Source organism: Tamandua tetradactyla, chromosome 1 (assembly GCF_023851605.1).
Source record: "Tamandua tetradactyla isolate mTamTet1 chromosome 1, mTamTet1.pri, whole genome shotgun sequence".
Classification (NCBI taxonomy): domain Eukaryota; kingdom Metazoa; phylum Chordata; class Mammalia; order Pilosa; family Myrmecophagidae; genus Tamandua; species Tamandua tetradactyla.
Genome location: NC_135327.1, coordinates 171,208,982 through 171,226,840, shown reverse-complemented (window position 1 = coordinate 171,226,840; position 17,859 = coordinate 171,208,982). Strand labels below are relative to the sequence as shown.

The 17,859-nt window shown below is 37.3% G+C and overlaps 1 protein-coding gene and 2 pseudogenes across 12 annotated transcripts in view; 1 reads left to right on the top strand and 2 right to left on the bottom strand.

The window, feature by feature from the left end:
* The window catches only part of NRF1 (nuclear respiratory factor 1), a 145,194-nt gene that overhangs the window by 65,410 nt on the left and 61,925 nt on the right, over positions 1-17,859 (bottom strand). The window lies entirely within an intron of this gene.
* On the bottom strand, positions 23-17,518 carry LOC143657310 (synaptophysin-like protein 1 pseudogene; annotated as a pseudogene).
* LOC143657369 (ADP-ribosylation factor 1 pseudogene) lies at positions 8,781-9,323 on the top strand (annotated as a pseudogene).

Here is a 17,859-nt window from a genome sequence, read left to right as displayed (position 1 = left end):
TGAATTATTGCTTAATATAAAAATTCTAAGTAATAAGAAAGCATTGTGTCAGTCTGTCAACTTTTTTTTTTCTTTATGGTACATAAAATAATGGGCATTTTATAATTGATGGTGTCACAGATACGATGAAATACATATCTGTCTGTTTTCCAACTTATGCCTGCTATTTCAAAAGCCACAGCTCAAGCCTTTATTACTTCACACCAAAGCCACTGTCAACTAACTAGCATCACAACTAAAGTTAAAAAACTATGCAATGGAATCAACTCAAGTTTCCATCAACCTACAAATGAATAAATAAAATGGGGTATATATACACAGTGGGCTATTACTCAGTCATCAAATGAAATGAAGTTCTGGTACATACGACAACATGGATGAACCCTGAAGACATCATGTGAAGTGAAATAAGACAGGTACAAAGGACAAATATTGTATGATCTCACTGATTTGAAATAATTAGAATAAGCCAAATCATACAGTCAGAATCTAGAATATAGTTTACCAGCAGCGGGGGTGGGGGTAGAGAATAGGGAATTACTGTTTAAATTTTAGAGTATCTATTTGGACTGACTGTAAATTTTTGGTAGGGGATGGTTGTGATGGTAGAACAACACTGTGAATGTAATTAATAGAACTGAATTATATCTTTGAATGTGACTAAACGTGAGAAATTTTAGGTTGTACACGTTACTAGAATAAGAATTAAGTAAACAAGCAAACAGGACTATAATACACAAACAGTGAACTCTATTGTAAATGGACTATAATTAATAGTACAATTATAAAAACTCTTTCATGAATTATACCAAATATATCACACTAATGTAAAGTGTTAATAATAGAGTTATATATGGGAAGTCTGTATTTTATGTACAAGTTTTCTGTAAAGCTATCACTATTCTAATAAAAATAAAAACTAAACTAAACTAAACATACTCTTTGAATTAGTAACGCCACTCCTGGGAATCAATCCTGAAGTAAAAAATACCAATACTTAAGGACAAACGCGCGTGCGCGCGCGCACACACACACACACACACACACACACACACACCTCAACAGCAGAATCAGCAGGTCTGCCTATCAATTTTTCTTTCTCTCAATTCACCGATTGTATCACACCAAGCTTTTCTGAATAAAAAGAGGAGTCTTCAGGAGGTCCCATAAAAGATAAAAAATAAGTTTACCTATAAGCTCCTCTGAGATAAAAACATATCACTTGAGGCGTATAACAAAGAGATGCCTAGCACAGAGCTAAACCACCAACCTGTGATTCTGAAGCACACCTGGCCCCCAGCCAGGCTACAGAGTGTGGCCCATGAAGTCCTGTTGGCTTCATCCCATTCTGTCTCCAGCCCCAGTGTAGGTCTCCCTTTTCTCTTCTGCCTCAGCCTAGATCTCTAGTTGATTTTATTCTTCCCTAGTTTTTTTTTTTTAACTTCTTAATCGTATAATATAACATATATACAAAGCAAAGAAAGAAATGAGCATAGTTTTCAAAGCACTCTTCAACAAATAGTTACAAGACAGATCCCACAGTTTGTCAGGGGCTACCATACTATGATCTCAGATGTTTCCTTCTAGCTGCTCCAGAATATAGTCCTCCCTAGTTTTTAACCCTGAAACATAAGACGGTATAGATGGAATCCTTACCTCACACTTATTATCTAACAGTCTTAAATAGTTTTCTGTTAGATAAATGAATATATAAGTAATAGGACTTCTGCTGTACTACTCTTAAAACATGCTTCCACATTTTATTTAACTTTAAGCCATTTTTAAAAGCCCATATAGATAAATGAATGACCAACAACAAGAAATCAAGACCAACCCCAGAATCTCATCCTACTAGGAAAGTGGAATCAAAGAAAGGTAGATGTACAATTTCAAAGAAACTGAGCGATAACCCTCTTTGCTCTGTGACAGTGAATAATTTCTATACCTGTAGAACTGGTTAATCATATCTACTGTATCCCATCTAAATGCTATGGATTACTAGCTCTGAGGAAAGACTCCTACCTTCAGGAACTCCCATCGTTCTTCCAAAAAAAGATGGACATTCTCTCTCTTCCCTCAATGAAACATATCCAGGTTTATTCCTTCAAAGCTCACAAAAGTATATGATATGGCAGCAAACCACCAAGTGAATGCCTTCAGGACATGGCAATTTAAAAATGTACCATGTGCCAACACTTTTTATGCCACTTTCCCTGAACATCATATATACAGGGATGAGAATCAATTTTAATTAATTTCTACTACCCCCCAGTGAGGAAGAGTTTATCATCCTTATTTTTCACATAAGGACACTAAGTCACAGATAAGACAAATTAATGTGGGAAACCACTCCAAAAATTGAGGCTTAAAAAATAGTTTTCACAAAAGTGAAGTTTTTAGCCATACATGTTCATAAACTTCATACCAACTCCACATGCAGGATTGAACTAGCCTGCTTAACTTTTTTTGCATAGGCAGGCACTGGTAATCAAACCCAGGTCTTCAGCATGGCAGGCAAGAAATCTGTCAGTGAGCCATCATTGCACTGCCCCCACTTTTTTTTTTTTTTAATGGTCACAAAGCTTATATACAGAATTTGCCAGCTGGACTCAGTTTAGATTCTCCCAATTTTGTTGGGAACATCCAAAGCATCATAGTCAGGAGCCAGTGGAACATATGTCTCCTTCTCTCCATTAGGTTTGATCAGAGTGTTGACCTTGGCCATGTCGATATCATAAAGCTTCTTCTTCTTTTTCTTTTTTTTTTTAACGTGGGTAGGCACTGGGACTCAAACCCGGGTCTCTGGTATGGCAGGCAAGAATTCTGCCTGCTGAGCTACCATGGCCCGCCCCATAAAGTTTCTTCACAGTCTATTTTATCTTATGCTTATTGGCCTTGACATCCACAATGAACACAAGTGTGTGTTGTCTTCAACTTTCTTCATGGCTGATTCAGTGGTCTGGGGGAACTTGATGATGGCACAGTGGTCAAGCTTGTTTCTCCTGGGGAATGTCTGGGTTGTCTTCTGAGACACAACATATTGGGCCAGTGGAATGTGACTGAAGTACAGATCTTTTTTTTTGTGTGTGTGTGTGGCTGAGGATGCCTTTGAGTACTGCCTTTTTGACTTTAAAAGCCTTTGTTTTGGCTTCTGTTTTGGGAGGGACAGGGGCTCCCTTCTTTGCTTCTGGCACTATCTTTGTGAAAAGCATTTTCAGCCTGTTTAACTATTGATAGTTTTCTGTTTACTATTGGGAGTCAAGCCTTTACTAAGAATGACATTTAAAAGAACCAAAACACTCAGTAGGGTTATTCTAAAAGTCACTATTAGGTATATACCCAGAAGAACTCAAAGCAGGGATGCAAACAGATATTTCCTCACCAATGTTCACAGCGACATTATTCACAATTGCTGAAAGATGGAAGCAACCAAAGTGTTCATCAACTGAAGAATGGATAAACAAAATGTGGTATATACATACAATGGAATATTATTCAGCCATAAAAAGGAATGAAGTCCTGATGTATGAAATAACATGGATGAACACTGAGGACATGATGCTGAGTGAAATAAGTCAGATACAAAAGGACAAATATTGTATGATCTTACAGATATGAATTAATTATAAAAAGTAAACTCATAGAGATAGAATCTAGAAAATAGGTTACTAGGGGACAAATTTGGGGTAGAGAATGGGGAGCTGATGCTTAATTTGCACAGAATTTCTATTTAGTTTGATTGTAAAGGTTTAGAAATGGATGGTGGTGATGGTGGCACATTATTGTGAGTGTAATTAGCAACACTGAATTATGTATGTGAATGGGGTTGAAAGGGAAAGTTTTAATCATGTATGCTACTAGAATAAAACAAGATAAAACAGGGGATTATATAACCCAGGGAACTCTGTTGTAGATGATGAACTGGAGTTAATAATACATGTATAAAAATATTCTCTCATGAATTATAAGAAATAACAAATGCCCAACACTAATACAAGGTGGTGATAATAGAGTAGTATATGGGGTGAAAAACACTTAATGTCGACTATGGATATAGTTAATATTACTACTCTTTTTTTCTTTCAACTTCTTTATCAAGTTGGTTGCATAAAAGACATACATTCTCACATTGACAATTCTTGTCATGAGCAAAAAGGAACAAAAATAAGGCAATAGCAAGTGTGCTTCACATATAAACAATCATGTTGTAAGAACAGGAAATCTGGATCCCAGTACAACAAAAGGTTTAGGAAGCAACATGTGAATAAGCCGTGTATTCAGAATATACTCAAATGTGTGTGCAGAGACTGTACATTCATTATATAGCTCACTTAAGTACTTTTGTTTACAATGCCTAATTCCTTAATCATCTGTTTGTGAAATAAGAATAAACACTAAGAAACTGAAATCCGATTAGCATTTATTTTCACAATATCATGCTAAACTCGAAATAGTGACTGTAAATATTAAATGTTTCAAAAGTAAAAGGTAATCTTAATTTTTTTTAACCCTCTGAATGGCGTCTGCCAAAAAAAAGGTAGATTTCACTCTACTTGTAAGGAGACTAGACAGCCTGAGCTTAAGCAGCATAAGCAACAAAAGAGAGCAGACAATTATCATTAAGAGTAATGCCCATACATATCAAAATATCCACTTGAGCTATGTTCTTTCTACTTATATATAGCTAGCCTATTAACCAGCATAATGGAAGCTTACACCTCACATGTCAGAATTACTAAATTACACATCTATTCAAAATTTTCAAATCCCTGCTCTCAAAACAATTTCAGTACAACTATTAAGTATTACAGGTCATTTAGAAAAACAGAAATAAAACATACACCCAATCTTTGCAATTAAAAATCTCTCATAACATTTGAACAGTGTTCCGATATAAAATTTGAACTAATTACATTTATTTCTAAATATGATTTATGTAATAAAGGCTTCCTAAACAAAGATCATAAGTATATGGTCTGTACAAACTTACAGTAGTGTATATTTCAAATAAAGATTTTGTTCCTACTATAATATTACAATATAACTCTTTTCTGAGTAAATATATATATGAAGGCTTAAGGTGTAAACTCTTCGGAAGGCAAACAACTTAGTGAAGAAATTATCATTCATTTAAAAATGTGTATCATCCCATCATAGGCCCCTGAACTTTCAAATTTATATGTAAGAATACATTTACATCTCAAATCTCTAGGAAAGGCACAGACTTTATGTAAAAAAGCAGCAAAATTTTAAACCCACCAATTTATTTAAAAAGCCATTTGTTATTAGAAATAAACAATGTTTCTCAAGATGTTGGCAACAGGTCGTACATTTCACACAGTGCATTTCTCTGTTTAATTACATTCCAGCAGGAGGTGTAATACTTCCCTGACCATGGGCAGATGTATTTGATGAACTGTGTAAGCTGGTCTCCTTGTATACAAACCAAGCATTTCCTCCCCAAAGTATCATATTCAGAAAGCCAAAGATCACAGACACATTTAAGGATCCCATACTAGTGACAGAGCCAAAATAACACGTCCATTCTTGATGCTTGGTACAAGGAAAAAGTTCCTCAACAAGATTGTGACCAGTAGCTATTTTAATACCTGTAAGAGCCTTAGCCCAGGCTGAAGTGCTCACCAACCACAAAAAAGTGGCAACAAGAGTAACAATGAAGTCAATTATGGGAAGTTTTCGATCATCCCAATATAGGTTCATGTAACCAACATAAAGGAGAAGAGCAGCAATGCAGTATAGAAGAACAAAGATTGCAAATGTTTAACATAAAATTGTGAAGAAGAGTAATCTCCTATAAGGACAAGACTTTTCCAGTTTACATCACACACATTTACTGGAGATGACTGAAATGACACCTGATTCACCCTGAATGGATAACCAAAAGTGGATGTATAACAGTTTTATTTTCAGCAATTTTAGGAAGACAAATCACTAATATTTCTGTTAAAACCTCCACAGGTGGCAAAAGCAAAGATAGAAGTAATCCACTCAAGGACCTTGATGAAGCCGAGCAGCTCCTTGAGCAGACTGAGGTTGAGCTGGAAGGTGGACATCCTCTGAGGGAAGGAGGGAGAGAGAAAGTCGGGCTGATGGGGTGGAGGAGGGGGACAGAGGGAGACAAGAGCAGCCTGGCAGGGAGGAAGGGCAGGCCGGGCGAGCAGGTGCTGCTCTGGGAGGTGGGCCCCAATATTACTATTTTAACATTCTTTGATCAATTGTAACAAGGCATCACACTATTGCAAAGTGTCAACAGGGGTATATGGGAGCACTGTAAATTTTTTACTTGACTTTTCTGTAAGCCTACTTCTCTAATTAAAAAATAATACTTGATATAATGTGAAAGAAACCAGATACAAAATACTACATATTGTTTGATTCCATTTCTATAAAATGTAAATACAAATAAGTCTATAGAGACAGAAATAGATGTGGTTATGTAGGGTTGAGGAAGGACAGAGAAGTGAGAAGTGACTGCTAAGTGGTATGGGTTTTTCTTTTTTTGAAGTAATGTAAATGTTCTAAAATTGATTGTGGTAATGAATACACAACACTGTGGACACACTAAAATCCACCGATTGTACACTTTGGATGGACTGTACCCTATGTGCATATATCTCAATAAAACAGCTTTTATTTTTTCACATGGGCAGGCACCGGGCATTGAACCCAGGTCTCTGGCATGGCAGGTGAGAACTCTGCCTGCTGAATCACCATTGCCCACCCTAGAACTGCTTTTTTAAAAATTAAAAAAAAAAAATGTAAAAAGGGTTCCAAGTTTCTATGCAAGTTTGCCTTGTATAACCGGATACGGGATGGACAGATGCTGGCAGTAGACCATATTTAGGGTGGAAAAGAAGATTTAAGTCTAGTTTTAGACATGGTGAGCTTGAGGTATTAAGACGTCCAAGAGCAGAGTTTTCTCTTTACTGTTCTCGTTCAGTCACCATCTTTCAAAAGTACTTTTGACAATGTCTACTTTTTGTTATTTGTATTTTCATTATATAGAAATCATTTTTCAACATACAAACACATGCACATGTAGATGAAGTCTGTCTCTTTTGCCTCCTTCTAATTTTCTCCCCATTACTTATCCAACCCCAAGATGATGAGATTACCCTTCTTGGTTCTGCAGGTTTGTCCAGGAGGGAAGAAAGGGGAGATGATCCTTGTTGGTGACCTTAAATTCCTTCACCTCCCCATAAAGAAGCCAAGAGTAGCTATCCATTGTGCTTGCTTTTTCACAGGACTGTGAAGCAGTGTAAGGTAGCTCTATTTGCTCTCCTTTAGAAAAGTAAACAAGAGCTAAGAAAATGAGATTAAACTTGAAACCCCATATTCAATATCTTGGACAAACCTATGGAAGATGTAATAGTCCATAACCTTAAATTCTAATCCTTACAGTGACTGAACCCTGACTCTACTATACTATTTAGAAATTGCAGGACCTTGGGCAAATCACTTAACCTCTCTGAACTAGTACTCTCCTCTGCAAAATAAAAATAATAACATGATATACCTACTACTCAGGGTTATTGTCAGAATGTATTGAGAATATAAATTCAAAGTTTTATAAATGGTACCTTATAATACAGATGTTAGTTACAACAATCTTCTGCAATCAACAATCCCATGAACAATGTCACAGAATACCTAATCTATACTCAAATTTATACCTTTGGGTCTTTGTTATTGATCTATTAATATTCTTACAGATTTCTGAGCGCTCTTTACATATTAATTAATATTAGTTAACTAGTTAATATTGTTAACTGTGAGATCATGGGCAAAATATTTAAACTCTAAACCCTCAATATCCACATCTGTAAAGTAGAGAATAATAACACACATACACATCGTGGGGTAATTCTGATGATCAAAAATGAAATCACAATAAAAAGTGCTTAGCAGAAAATAAGCACATTGTAACACTCAATAAATTGCAGTTGTTTTTATTATGTTGGAAAAAAAATTTTTTCCAGTTCATTATGAGCCATGTAACTTTGTTAACAAAAGTCATTAACTTTGTACTTCACTATACATCTCAACTGAGGGTAGGAAATTAATGTGGGCAGACAACACTGTGGAGAAATAAGCAAAAACTGGAATATAAAAGTTAAAACAACAATTATCAAAAGGTTCAATAAAGTTTTCAGTTCCCTTTCCAAAAAACTCTTAAAATTATAGACAACCTTGAATCTGAACTCCATATTCCAAAGATGAACAGCCCTGTGGTTATTTTAATTTTTTTCCAGAGCTCTGGTCAGCCTCTGGTTAGAAGAACAAAAAGGAAGATTAATGACTGCCTACGGCAGGAGAACAAAATGCAAATACCACAGTTCTAACATTATTAAATGAGATAATCCATAGAAAATGCTTATAACTATACCTTGAACATAATATGCACTCAATAGGTGTCAGACAATATTACAAAATCTAAATCTCTTTAATTGTTATTAATGTGAGATTGTGTGCAACATACCTCATAACTGATTATAACAAACAATGGGTTCCAATTCTGAAATTCAGAGCCACTGTATAAGATAAACGAATTATGTGTAACCGGAAGGTTTAATAGAGTCTTTTTTTGTATTCTATGAAGGACTCTTGTTTCCTAAAACTTTCTTTTTTTAGGTTTTAAAAAAGTGGGTGGCTGCCATCTTGTGGGAGCGAAACCAAAGCATAGCTCCAAGCAGCAGCAGTAGCCTCCATGGCCACCAAGGGGTTTCTCTGGCCAGTGTTGATTACACCACTCTATAAGCATGGAAAGTATTTTTGCTAACCTCTTCAAAGGCGTTTTTGGCAAAAAAGAAGTATGTATTCTCATGGTTGGCCTGGATGCTGCAGGAAAGACTAGAAATTAAAACTTGGTGAAATAGTAACTACTATTCCCACTATAGGTTTCAATGTGGAAACCATAGTGTACAAAAGCATCAGCTTCACTGTGCGGGTTGTGGGTGGCCAGGATAAGATTCAGCCTCTGTAACACCACTACTTCCAGAACACACAAAGTATGATTTTTGTGGTCGACAGCAACAAGAGTGTGTGGATGAGGCCCACAAACAGCTCGAGTGGATGTTGGCAGAACGAGCTTAGGGATGCTGTCTTATTAGTGTTCAGTAACAAGCAGGATCTTCCCAATGCCATGAATGCTGCTGATATCACAGATAAGCTGGGACTGCATTGTCTGTGCCACATTCAGGTCACCTGTGCCACTAGTGGAGACGGGTTTTACAAAGGACTGGACTGGCTGTCCAATAAGCTCTGAAACCAGAAGAGAACTGAGAACGTGTCCTTCTCTCACTCCCTGCTCTCCCTCTTACTTCCTCCTCTTTTCCCTCTGCTTTACTCTCATGTGGCAAACTGTGCTACTCTGTGGTATTGAATGCCAGGAGCTGTTTTCATGGGTTTTGGTCACAGTACGTATTACACCATGCTGTAAATATGGCAGACACAGGCTGTGAACAGGTTTTTTATTTAATATAAATAGTTTTTGTTTCCAATGAGGCAGTTTCTGGTACTTCTATACAATACTACTCAGCTTTTTTTACTGTAAAAAAAGGAAAATCAACTCACTGTTTAGTACTGAGAAGGGATTCCAGACTCTCTAGCATCTGGGCTTCCAGGGGTTATTGTGTTAGAAAAGTCGAGGGTGCCTCCTTTTGGTTTTAGGTCTATGTTGAGAACTATTTTGGTGGTCAGTTTTTTATTAATTATTTAATTTTCTTATTATGATCATTCCGTTCTACATATATGATCAGTAATTCCTAATATCATCACATAGTTGCATATTCATCATCAGGATCATTTCTTAGAACATTTACATCAACTCAGAAAAATAAAATATAAAAAGACAACAGAAAAAAATTCATACATACCATACCCTTTACCCCTCCCTTTCATTTATCACTAGCATTTCAAACTAAATTTATTGTAACATCTGTTCCCTCTATTCCTTATTGTTATTCTATATGTTCTACTCGTCTGTTGATATGGTACATAAAAGGAGCATCAGACACAAAGTTTTCACAATCACACAGTCACATTGTGAAAGTTATATCATTATTCAATCATCAAGAAACATGGCACCTGGAACACAGCTCTACATTTTCAGGCAATTCCCTCCACAGCCTCTCCACTACATGTTGATTAACAAGGTGATATCTACTTAATGAGTAAGAGTAACCTCCAGGATAACCTCTCAACTTGGTTTGGAATCTCTCAGCCATTGACACTTTGTCTCATTTCACTCTTTCCCCTTTTAGTAGAGAAGGTTTTCTCAATCCCTTGATGCTGAGTCTCAGCTCATTACAGGATTTCTGTCCCACGTTGCCAGGAGTGTCCACACCCCTGGGAGTCATGTCCCACATAGACAGGGGGAGGTAGGTGAGTTTGCTTGTTGTGTTGGCTGGAGAGAGAGGCCACATCTGAGCAAGAAGAGAGGCTCTCTTGGGGGTGACTCTTAGGCCTAAATTTTAAGTAGACTTGACCTATTCTTTGCAGGGTTATGTTTCATATGAACAAACCCCAACTGGGGGCTCAGCCTATAGCTTTGGTTGTCCACACTGCTTGTGAGAATATCAAGAATTCAACTTGGGGAAGTTGAATTTCTCCCCGTTCTCACCATTCCCCGAAGGAGACTTTGCAAATACTTTTCCACTCACTCATCAAATCACTCTGGGATTCACTGGGGCATCACTGTGCACAAACCAACAAAATCTCATGTTCTACCCAAGATTCCAAGTACTTATGGTGTTCAATCAAGCTATCAACATGTTACATTAGGAGATGCACTAGTCAAAATATAAATTTCGTACCAAATAAACATTTTTTGCTTTAGTCTCACACATAAGTTGAAATTTTTAAATATTAATTACCATCTATTTTCAGCACTCTGCAGTAATGACATTCCTTTGTTCTTCCTCATGCACACACATTTTTTAAATTTGTACATTTAGTCACTATCATTATACACTCTAGGCATTCCAAGATTATACCATCGCAATCTTTATGGTCTATCTTTCTTTCTGATTTCATTTATTCCCCCAGCCCTCCTCCCTCTATCATTTTCACATGCAGCTTCATTCAGTGCTTTAACATAATTGTATTATAGTTAGGTAGTATTGTGCTGTCCATTTCTGAGCTTTTATATTCAGAACATATGTACAATCTGTATCCCTTCAGCTTCAATTACCCAATACTTACCCTATTTCTATCTCCTGATAGTCTGTTACCAATGAAATATTCCAAGTTTATTCACTAATGTCAGTTCATATCAGTGGGACCATACAGTATTTGTCCTTTGGTTTTTGGCTAATCTCACTCAGCATAATGTCCTCAAGGTCCATCCATGTTGTTACATACTTCATAACTTTATTCTGTCTTAAAGCTGCAAAATATTCTACCGTATGTATATACCACAGTTTGTTTAGCACTTGTCTGTTGATGGACATTTTGGCTGTTTCCATCTCACTGCAATTGTAAATAATGCTGCTATAAACATTGGTGTGCAAATGTCCATTCGTGTCCTTGCCCTCATGTCCTTTGAGTAGATACCTAGCAAAGGTATTGCCCGGTCATATGGCAATTCTAAATTCAGCTTTTGAGGAATCGCCAAACTGCCTTCCACAGTGGTTGCACCATTTGACATTCCCACCAACAGTGAATAAGTGTGCCTCTTTCTCCACAACCACTCCAGCACTTGCCATTTTCTGTTTTGCTGATAATGGCCATTCTGGTGGGTGTAAGATGACATCTCATTGTGGTTTTGATTTGCATTTCTCTAATGGCCAGGGAAGTTGAGCATCTCTACATGTGCCTTTTGACCATTTGAATTTCCTCTTCTGAGAAGTGTCTGTTCAAGTCTTTTTCCCATTTTGTAATTGGATTGGCTGTCTTTTTGTTGTTGAGTTGAACAATCTCTTTATAAATTCTGGATACTAGACCTTTATCTGATATGTCATTTCCAAATATTGTCTCCCATTGTGTAGGCTGTCTTTTTACTTTCTTGATGAAGTTCTTTGATACGCAAAAGTGTTTGATTTTGAGGAGTTCCCATTTCTTTCTTTCTTTCTTCAGTGTTCTTGCTTTGGGTGTAAGGTCTATAAAACCGTCTCCAAGTATAAGTTTTATAAGCCACTTCCTCATATTTTCCTCTAACTGTTTTATGGTCTTAGACCTAATGTTTAGATCTTTGATCCATTTTGAGTTAACTTTTGTATACAGTGTGAGATATGGGTCCTCTTTCATTCTTTTGCATATGGATATCCAGTTCTCTAGGCACCATTTAACGAAGAGACTGTTATATCCCAGGTGAGTTGGCTTGACTGCCTTATCAAAGATCAACTGTCGGGCCACGGTGGCTCAGCAAGCAAGAATGCTTGCCTGCCATGCCAGAGGACCCGGGTTCGATTCCCGGTGCCTGCCCATGTAAAAAAAAAAAAAAAAAGAGAGACAGGATAAAGATCAACTGTCCACAGATGAGAAGGTCTATATCTGAACACTCTATTTGATTCCATTGGTCAATATATCTATCTTTATGCCAGTACCATGCTGTTTTGACCACTGTAGCTTCATAATATGCCTTAAAGTCAGGTAGTGTGAGACCTCCGGCTTCATTTTTTTTTCCTCAGGATACTTTTAGCAATTTGGGGCACCCTGCCCTTCCAGATAAATTTGCTTACTGGTTTTTCTATTTCTGAAAACTAAGTTGTTGGGATTTTGATTGGTATTGCGTTGAATCTGTAAATCAATTTAGGTAGAATTGACATCTTAACTATATTTAGTCTTTCAATCCATGAACACGGTATGCCCTCCCATCTATTTAGGTCTTCCGTGATTTCTTCTAACAGTTCTTGTAGTTTTCTTTGTATAGGTCTTTTGTCTCTTTAAATTTATTTCTAAGTATTTTATTCTTTTGGTTGCAATTGTAAATGGAATTCGTTTCTTGATTTCTTCCTCAGACTAAGTGTATAGAAACACTACAGATTTTTGAGTGTTGATCTTGTAACCTGACACTTTGCTGTACTCGTTTATTAGCTCTAATAGTTTTGCTGTGGATTTTTTCAGGGTCTTCAACATATAGCATCATATCATCTGCAAACAGTGAAAGTTTTACTTCTTCCTTTCCAATTTTGATGCCTTGTATTTCTTTTTCTTGTCTAATTGCTCTGGCTAGAACTTCCAACACAATGTTGAATAACAGTGGTGATAGTGGACATCCTTGTCTTGTTCCTGATCTTAGGGGGAAAGTTTTCAATTCTTCCCCATTGAGGATGATATTAGCTGTGGGTTTTTCATATATTCCCTTTATCATTTTAAAGAAGTTCCCTTCTACTCCTATCCTTTGAAGTGTTTTCAACAGGAAAGGATGTTGAATTTTGTCAAATGCCTTCTCTGCATCAACTGAGATGATCATGTGATTTTTCTGCTTTGATTTGTTGATATGGTGTATTACATTAATTGATTTTCTTATGTTGAACCATCCTTGCATACTTGGGATGAATCCTGCTTGGTCATGATGTATAATTCTTTTAATGTGTTGCCGGATTCGATTTGCTAGAATTTTGTTGAGGATTTTTGCATCTATATTCATTAGAGAGATTGGTCTGTAGTTTTCTTTTTTTTGTAATATCTTTGTCTGGCTTTGGTATGAGGGTGATGTTGGCTTCGTAGAATGAATTAGGTAGCTTTCCCTCCTCTTCAATTTTTTTGAAGAATTTGAGAAGGATTGGTACTAATTCTTTCTGGAATGTTTGGTAGAATTCACATGTGAAGCCATCTGGTCCTGGACTTTTCTTTTTGGGAAGCTACTTAATGACTGATTCAATTTCGTTACTTGTGATTGGTTTGTTGAGGTCGTCTATTTCTTCTCAAGTCAAAGTTGGTTGTTCATGCCTTTCTAGAAAGTTGTCCATTTCATCTACATTGCTGTATTTATTAGCATAAAGTTGTTCATAGTATCCTGTTATTACTTCCTTTATTTATGTGGGGTCAGTGATTATGTCTCCTCTTCCATTTCTGATCTTATTTATTTGCATCCTTTCTCTTCTTCTTTTTGTCAATCTTGTTAAGGGTCCATCAATCTTATTGATTTTCTCATAGAACCAGCTTCTGGTTTTAATGATTTTCTCAATTGTTTTCATGTTCTCAATTTCATTTATTTCTGCTCTAATCTTTGTTATTTCTTTCCTTTTGCTTGCTTTGGGGTTAGTTTGCTATTCTATTTCTAGTTCTTCCAAGTGGACAGTTAATTCCTCAATTTTTGCCCTTTCTTCTTTTTTGATATAGGCATTTAGGGCAATAAATTTCCCTCTTAGCACTGCCTTTGCTGTGTCCCATAAGTTTTGATATGTGGTGTTTTCATTTCTATTTGTCTCTAGATACTTATTGATTTCTCTTGTAATTTCTTCCTTGACCCACTGGTTGTTTAAGAGTGTGTTGCTGAGCCTCCACATATTTGTGAATTTTCTGGCGCTCTGCCTATTATTGATTTCCAGCTTCATGCCTTTATGATCTGAGAAAGTGTTCTGTATGATTTCAATCTTTTTAAATTTATTGAGACTTGCTTTGTGACCCAGCATATGGTCTATCTTTGAAAATGATCCATGAGCACTTGAGAAAAAAGGTGTATCCTGCTGTTGTGGGGTGTAATGTCGTATAATGTCTGTTAAATCTAGTTCATTTATTTTATTATTCAAATTCTCTGTTTCTTTATTGATCCTCTGTCTAGATGTTCTGTCCATTGATGAGAGTGGGGAATTGAAGTCCTGGTGTGATCTGTTATTTTTTGCTAGCGTCTATACATTTAATTACATTAACTAGATTATTTTGGAGATTGCTTTCACTTTTTTTATCTAGGGTTTTCTTGCTGGATGAATTTGTTGTCTATTTGTTCTTTGACACTCAGTTCAACTTTTTCTGGACCTCTAGCTTAGTTTATATTTAACAGAGGAGAATTTTTCGGTTCTTGTTTTCTTGTTTCTTGCCCTGCTTGTATGGTGCCTTTTTCCCCCCACTCTTAGGAGGGTCTACGTAGGTATTATAGCCCCCAGCCGGGTTTTCACGAACCAAACTGACCTCCTATCAGGGGGTAGGAGTCACCTGTGTTGGTTTTCCCTGAGAGTGAGACCCAGCAGGTTGAAAGACTTTCCTGTGAAGTCTCTGGACTCCGTTTTTCTTATCATGCCCAGTATGTGGCACTTGTCTGCCTGCAGGTCCCACCAGCATAAGATGATGTGGTACCTTTACCTTTGGCAGACTCTCCCTGCTGGGGGTGTGGTGGAGACAGAGGAGAGGTTGTAGGCTGGTTTTAATGGTTTCAAATTATCAACCCTGGTTTCTGAATTCCTTGAGGAAGGGATTCCACCTGAGTTGGGCTTCACCCCTCCCCTGGGGAAGGCTGGGGAGGTTGTTTCTGCCTATGCCTGGGGCAGTTGCAGCCTGAGATGTTCTGCTGCTGAATCCAGAGGCAGTCAAGCCTTTGTAGAAACACAGCCACAGAAACCTCTGTTTCCTTTTTTTTTTTTCTTTTCTGTCAGCCCTGACCTCTTGGCGCCAGGGCAGAAATGAGTGACCTCCACTTTGACCAGGTTCACCTGAGCTGGGAGCCTATTTTTAGTAGTCAGAATTTGTTGATTAATGCCACAATTGGTGTTTGGTTGGGCTCAGCCTCTGCTGCTGTTAAAGTCTCTTCCCTTTCCCCTCTGGGAAGCAGCCTGTGGGGGAGGGGCGCCGGCAACCATGGCTTGGGGAACTCACGGTTCTGGGGAGGCTCGTAGCCGGTCCAGCTGGTCCAGACTGGGGTACGCTGTGTGTCTGGTCACAGACGTGGCCCTAGGAGCTGTTCTGTACTGTTTCTGGTTATTTAGTAGATGTTCTGGAGGATGAACTAAAACGTGCACATTGTTAAGCCGCCATCTTGGCCCCTGGATCTGCAAATACTTTCTTATTTACTGTTCAAATCACTCTGGGATTTATCAAGGCATCACTCTGAACAAACCAACAAAATCTCATGCCCTACTCTATGTTCCATGTCCTTATGATGTTCAATTAAGCTGTCCACATAAGTTATATTAAGAAATGCACGAGTCAAAATATAAATTTTGTACCAAATAAACATTTTTTTGCTTTAGTCTCACACATAAGGTAAAATTTTAAAATATTATTATCTATTTTCAAAACCCTGCAGTAATGACATTCCTATGTTCTTCCTCATGCACAAACATTTTTTAAATTTGTACATTTAATTGACTATCATTATACACTGTAGGCATTCCTAGATTATACCATCTCAGTCTTTATTGTCTATCTTTCTTTCTGATTTCATTTGTGCCCCAGCCCTCCTCCCTCTACCATTCTCACATTCAGCTTCATTCAGTGTTTTAACATAATTGTATTACAGTTAGGTAGTATTGTGCTGTCCATTTCTGAGTTTTTACAATCAGTCCTGTTGCACAATCTGTATCCCTTCAGCTCCAATTACCTAATATCTTACCTTATTTTTATCTCCTGATGGTCTCTCTTACTAATGAAATTCTCCATATAGAATTCCTTTTGTTTCTGGCTAATCTCACTCAGCATAATGTCCTTAAGGGCCATCCATGTTGTTACATACTTCATAACTTCTTTATTCTGTCTTACAGCTGCATAATATTCCATCATATGTATATACCACACTTTATTTAGCCACTCGTCTGCTGATGGACATTTTGGGGCTATTTCCATCTCTTCACAATTGTAAATAATGCTGCTATAAACATTGGTGTGCAAATGTCCGTTTGTGTTCTTGCCCTCATGTCCTCTGAGCAGATACCTAACAATGGTATTGCCGGGTCGTATGACAATTCTATACTTAGCTTCCTGAGGAACAGCCAAACTGCCTTTCACAGCGGTTGTACCATTTGACATTCCCACCAACAATGGATTAAGTGTGCCTCTTTCTCCACACCCTCTCCAGCACTTGTTGCTTTCTGTTTCACTGATAATGGCCATTCTGGTGGGTGTGAGATTATATCTCATTGTGGTTTTGATTTGCATTTCCCTAATAGCCAGGGAAATTGAGCATCTTTTCATGTGCATTTTGGAGGTTTGTATTTCATTTTCTGAGAAGTGTCTGTTCAAGTCTTTTTCCCATTTTGTAATTGGGTTGTCTGTCTTTTTGTTGCTGAATTCAACAATCTCTTTATATATTCTGGATACTAGACCTTTATCTGATATATCATTTCCAAATATTGTTTCCCATTGTGTAGGCTGTCTTTTTACTTTCTTGACAAAGTTCTTTGATGCACAAAAGTATTCAATTTTGAGGAGTTCCCATTTATTTATTTTTTCTACAGGGCTCGTGCTTTGGGCATAAGGTCTAGGAAACCACCTCCTATTATAAGATTTATAAGATATCTCCCTACATTTTCTTCTAACATTTTTATGGTGTTAGATCTAATGTTTAGGTCTTTGATCCATTTTGAGTTCATTTTTGTTTAGGGTATGGGATATGGATCCTCTTTCATTCTTTTGCATATGGATATTCAGTTCTTTTTTTTTTTTTTTTTTTTTTTTTTAAAGAGGGAGGAAGGGAAGGAAAGACAGAGAAAGAAGGAAGGATGGAAGGAAGGAAGTGAGGAAGAAAGGGAAACATTTTTAAACATTTTCTTGTTTTATTATATTTTGTTTGTTTGTTTGTTTTTTACATGGGCTGGGGCCGGGAATCGAACCGGGGTCCTCCGGCACGGCAGGCAAGCACTCTTGCCCGCTGAGCCACCGCGGCCCGCCAATATTCAGTTCTTTAGGCACCATTTAACGAAGGGACTGTTCTGTCAAAGGTGAATTGGCTTGACTGCCTTA